Genomic DNA, 6,000 nt, shown 5'->3' on the forward strand with positions numbered 1-6,000 from the left:
GGACAGTCTTACGATTGCGAACCCAAAAATATTGGGCTAGCGTTTGCACTGGGTAAGCGGTTGAAGCAACTTCTACCATCGCTAACGAATCCCTTGCAACTTGAAGGAAAACTCCGGTCAAGTGACAAACAGCAGCCAAACCGAGCAGGCGGCTACCATCGGAATTGATTTTAAAAGGATTATTTTTCCATTAGGTTCAGCTTAAAATTGAATTCATTTTAATCAATGGGAAACCCAACAGTTTTATCTTCCTTTTTGTTCCTCCACCCTACTCTCTGTTTCTCTTTAAGTTTCTCTTTGTCACCCTGGGAACTCGCGCACGTCCCTCTTTCTGGTCCAGTGAGGTTTTGACACTGATTCTGCGGCATGCTGAGACCGGGTGTCCTGTATTTTGACGACAATGTTTTTTTCCTACACAGCATAGATACGACTCTTTTTTCGCAACTGTTTTGCTGTTCCATTTTCCGTTTGATCCTCGGAGAGAGAGAGAGAAAGAGAGTGTGTGTCATTTCGATGTCGGTTGGCGAAAAGTACGCCATGATGACATTTTGAAGCCGGGAACCAAGTGGGTGGAAAAGAATACCTAATAGGGCAACGTGGGAGGAAACGAGAAAAGGCCCGTATCGCACAGAAAATGTGTCAATAATTATCGGACAAACCCGTCGGGTTGGTGGACGTGTACTGTGTTATATTGGATCGCAGCTGAAGCAACTGCTTGAAGAGCACACGATCCAATAAGGGATGATTGGTCCATTTTTTGCATGCCCTTTTTATTATTTGTTAAATTATAACTTTGGCCTGCAACCAACCAAACGGTCCGTCGACCGAGAAGGATGAAAAGCTCATTACGAGATGTCTAATTCATTAATGAATGGTTGCTGATTTTAATTTTGAGTGTTTTTTTACCTCTTTGGGTTTCTAAGAAGTAATTACAGCTTGCCACAGCGGAGGAAATCCAAAACTCTTTTTGTCCTAAATGTTTTAAACAAAAGAGCTAGATCTAATTTTCCTAGTTTACTGAACTGGCTGTGATCACGATGGAGGCGCCCCATCTTTTACTGGTCCCAGTATGAATTATCAATTTGCGAAGAGCTTAAATAGTAATAAAGATATTTTTTAGTTAGATGACTGTCAAAACAAAAAATTGCATGCATATATAAAAGAATGTTGAAGGAATTGAAAATGTTGCTTCTTGAAATTTCATGAAACAAAATAATTTTCTCATGTTGTTTTTATCAGTCTTTGGTCACAATGGAGGCGCCCCATCTTTCACAAATATCATAATGAACCAGCTTAAAAAACTGAAAAGAACATTACAGTGGGTGTCTGTTCCAATAATCCGTCACGTGCGATCAACGTGCATATGTATGCGTAAATTACACGGCAATGTGTGACGGTTTTCGTTCGTAAGCAGGTTTTTCCTTTAACCGCATGCATTTTCCTGCATCACATGGTGGTTTAAAATCAACAAGATATCTTGTTTTTTTTTAAATGGTAAGTGAAATATTTTCTCACACACGGAAAAAAGGGCTTGAAACTGGAGATCACTGTGTGCTCAGTGGAGTGGGTCTACAGAATTTCGGTTTATTGCGTCCCCCTGCTGAATTCCAAAGCATGTGTGGTTCATGTATGGTTTCGCAAGAGTCATCGCCCCAGAGACCCCACAAACAGAATGAAACGGTTAGATGAGCAGATGATGAGCGAAAGAGACCGAGCAAGAGAGCATAAGCTCCGTGACTTTGCGAGTCGCATCGCCGTGAGTGTTGGGTCAAATTTTATATTTTCATTCATAAATTACATCCCCATGGGCGTAAGGCGAGTGCCGCTCGTCTGCTGGACGGTAGCGTTTATCCTTGCGTAGTTTCTATCGAAAGTAAAACCACCATTTGACGGCACACTGCTGGTCCGAACAAAGCGACGCAGGTTCATGTTTCCATTCTTGGGAGGGAAAATCACTCAGCTCAACCAATCAATCATTTACACCCGCTCGGGGATGTAGAGTTTTTTTGTGTTCGTTGATGTATGAACGTTTTTAAAGTGGAGAAAGCTGAGGCCACTTTTTTATCGATCGAACTGTGGCTATATTGCTTTAATGATTGTCAAAAGTTTGTTTTTTCTTGTGTGTGTCCTTTCCCTCTTTTTAAACCATCCAAGGTGAAATAGGAAACCTTCTTTCATCGTTTGCACAAGAAAGGCAATCGATTGTTGAGCGCACCGTGTTGGTGGGACGGTGTCTCTAATGGAGATGGTATTGGTAATCGACAAGGCGAATCCTTCAGCACGAGGAAGGACGAGAGGACCACCCCGTCTTGTGATCCATAAACCATCTCATCTTGCACGTCGACGATGGTTGATTACCAAAGCGAGCGCACCAACGGACGCATTTCGAAATGAAAAATGGTTCATAAAGCAGGAGCGTTGAGTTTTCGCTGCCAGTGGCGTTTCGGCAACACTTGGGAGTGCCGTGTGTGTGTATGTGGCCTTCCCATGCCAATCACCCTTTGTGTGGAAAAGGCTGCCGTCTCTTGATAATGCCAATGCGGGGTTGGCCTGTCACCAGAAGTCACCAGTAGCCTTGTGTCAGTAAGTCGGAGAAAATCGTCTACAAACGTTGGCGGACGACGGTTTTGCTAAACGGTGTGCATATGGCGCTGTCCCGGTTAACCGAAGAGGCGATGCCCAAACCACTCGTACACCCTGCTAGCTAGGTTGTAGTCTTTCGGCGAAGAAAGGAATTTTAATCCTTCTTAAAGCAGCTCATAAGCCGCTCAACGAAGACAAGGTGAGAAAGAAGAACCTGAGTGTGTGTGTGTGAGAGAGAGAGGGATAGAACGCAACCAAATTCGCTTGCTAGTCATGTGTCTCATCGCGCGATGGTGTATTCAAATCAACTTTGACAACAAACTCCTTCTCTACCAGTACACTAACACACACACACATACATATGTGCCCCAATGTCCTCCCGGCCTCCTACGGGCTTTTCTTCCTCCTAAGGGTGTGCTTTGAAACGTCGTTTCTAGAATGGCTTTTTACGAACTCGTCGAACTCTCCGTCGAGGCCGACTATTGTTTCTGACGGTGTATCCATCTCCGCTTTACGTAACACATGAAGCCACGCGGCAGGTATCGCAGGATGTAACGGATGGAAGGATTGTTTTTCGACCCACTGACTAATTTTCGACTCTACCTACCGGCACCACCTGCAGAAAAAGGTTGAAAGAAACCCCTTTCCTGTAGGAGGGCGGTTTGGTGTCATGTTGCTTGCTGCATTGGTCCTTATCCACTAACATTTACGCACCACTCACACCAACCTTATCGTGTTGCGTTGCGTTATTGTTGTGTTCGAGCGCAAAGGGGGTGCTTGTGCGTTGGTCTGGGTTGTAGCGGGATAAGATGAGCAGGCTAAGCAGCATATTTCGCCCACTAAATCCTTGCCGCATTGGTGGTTGTACGTCAATGTGCATGTATGTACACTGCGCAGAAGTCGTCCCATTTGCGAAGGCAAACCCACACATCTACGCGGAGCATTCCAAAATTTTCGTGCCACGATCAATGGACCGGTAGGGGTTGGGAAATAGGCACAAGGGTGAGTTTTCCCTCCCTTCCGTATGGAGAATGGAATAAATTTTCAACTACTTGCACACGGGCACACTGGAACACCCCTCGTTCGGTAGGATGAAACGTCGTGGTGGTAGTTCGGTACGCTGCTGTCCTGTACAGTTCAGTCGATTGTACGCCACCGAAGGAGTAACAAGCGCAAAGAAGTGAGTGCGTCCAAAATGGTGCTTCTGTTCGATATTTTCGAGTGAATTTCCATGTTTTGCATTCATCTACCTTTACATTTCGTTTGGCAATTGTTGTATCGAAAGCTCGGAATATGAAACTAGGAGTGGCCGATTGTTTTACGTAAGGTTTTGTGCAATAGACGCTCGCCTCTTTAGGCAGACAACGTGAACGGCTCGTTTCTCTGCGTGTGTCGGTGTATTTGTGCGCTGAAATAAGGATAATATGGTTATGGGTGAATCCCTCCTTGCGCGATTACGCCCGACTGGGGCGTAAATATCGGTACAACGCGACGCCGACGTTTTCGTGTGTTGGTGTTGCTCGGGTGTGTCGTGTTGTTTTGCACTTCCACCACTACACCCGTTCGCAGCACCCACGTCCTTTAGGTGGAAAAACTTGAAAAAGTGTGTTTTTCGTCACGTTTTCCCTACAAACCGTTAAATTACTTATACAGTAAAGTTTCGGCGATTCGCTTGAAGTGGAAAAACGAAAAACTGGCAAATGTATATCGATTTCATTTTAATTCCGTGAAACTATGCAGTCTTTTAATTGATTTAGGTGAAAGTACGCTAGCAAATTGATGCTGGTTTGTGAAACAGCACAAACTGTAAAAACTCATCAATCTAACCGAACACGATCGTTCAACTTAGAGACTACGTAAGGCCAAGGTCCCAAAAATTCAAGTCACAATGCGTGCCAAAAAACGGTGAGTTTTTGAGTGCAAATAGAAAATTAATTCAAAATGAACATTTTTTTATAATTTCACGTTATTGGTTAGAAACACACAAGGTACAATTGAAATAAATTCATTTCTATTAAATTTATTCATTATGTCAAATTTCGAAAACACATTTTTTGTTTGCAACCTACGTTCCTTGATGGACTGACTGGAGGAGCCCGATGGAGCCATTTCCGTTTTAAATTAATACAAAACAAATTCATTTGATAGATATCAATTTGGCTCAATTTGGGGTTTGAAGGAATCCGGCAAATAAAGTACCTCCCTTCTTGAAACCCTGTTCGGGTACCTATAGTACTTTAATGTTAATGAGGCATAACGGTTAAACGATGCATCCGTTTGGTCTGGTCTTTTCCCTCCCACCCGTTAAACCGATTTTACTGCTTATGGCGGTATCAAGCTGTTCGAGGAATAAGATGCTGGCGAAAGTCGAGATGGCGAACAAGCCGGAAATGTTAGCATGCACCATAAATGGTAACCATCGCCATTTATTGGTTTTAATCGCTCAAGAGGCAAACAAATGATAACGGTGGGCATTTCAAAGATTATTTGAATATCAGAAATCGTCCACACAACACCTTGTGCCTTTTTTTCTTGGGTTCGTCTGTAGGAAAAATAGTACTTGCTTTTTCTTTCTAGCACCCTTTAAGGGCTCCCTCTTTCTCTAGCACCCGTATCAAACACCCCTTTTTCTTTCATCTTTTGATGAAGAAAAAGGTATATCACTAAACCCACCTGTCATCCGTCTGGTGGGGAAAATTTTGACCTCTCAAGCGATGGGGTTATTATATACGCAAGGTTATAAACAACACCGTAAACGGGAATTGAAGGAAATAGCTGCCGGATCGATGGAATCGTTCGCTTCCGGCACAGTAAATCACTTTCATCTGGTCGTTTTTTATTCCTGGTTCGTATATCTCATCGCATTTATTCTTCTTACGCTTTTTGCTGTCCTTTCTCGGAAGATGCCTATGGTTTGTTGGTATTGCCACCGGATGGGTTTGAATGTTTATGATAATTTCATGCATTTCTTCGGGCTTTTTTTTCTCTTGGAAGCTAGTTTCGCATTCCTGTATGAAACTGCGAACTGGTTTGCCCGAATAATAGATAATTTAAGGAGATCTACATGGGCGTATTCTAACTGGAATTTTATTATAGTAAAAACCTTATACTATAGAATGCTATCATGTCCATGCTCCTATTTTCAATTCAAACAATCATCACTAAAAAATACGAAAAGTCTTCAAACCAATAAACATATCCATCCCGACACACATGCACACGATGTACGTACCAGTTTATTTCCGGTGCTTTCCTATCCAACGTCACTGCGAATAACGCTGTTTGTTAAACTCACTCGCATCCATCGTTATCGTGTGCCAGAAATGCTTCCGCAGAGCTTACAACAAGTGCTATTTCAATGCATCGGGATGGTGCGGCACCTGCTGTTGGATAAGCAAAAGGATCGATAAATTTGCA

The sequence above is a fragment of the Anopheles nili genome, chromosome 3 (assembly GCF_943737925.1).
Source record: "Anopheles nili chromosome 3, idAnoNiliSN_F5_01, whole genome shotgun sequence".
NCBI classification, from domain to species: Eukaryota; Metazoa; Arthropoda; class Insecta; order Diptera; family Culicidae; genus Anopheles; species Anopheles nili.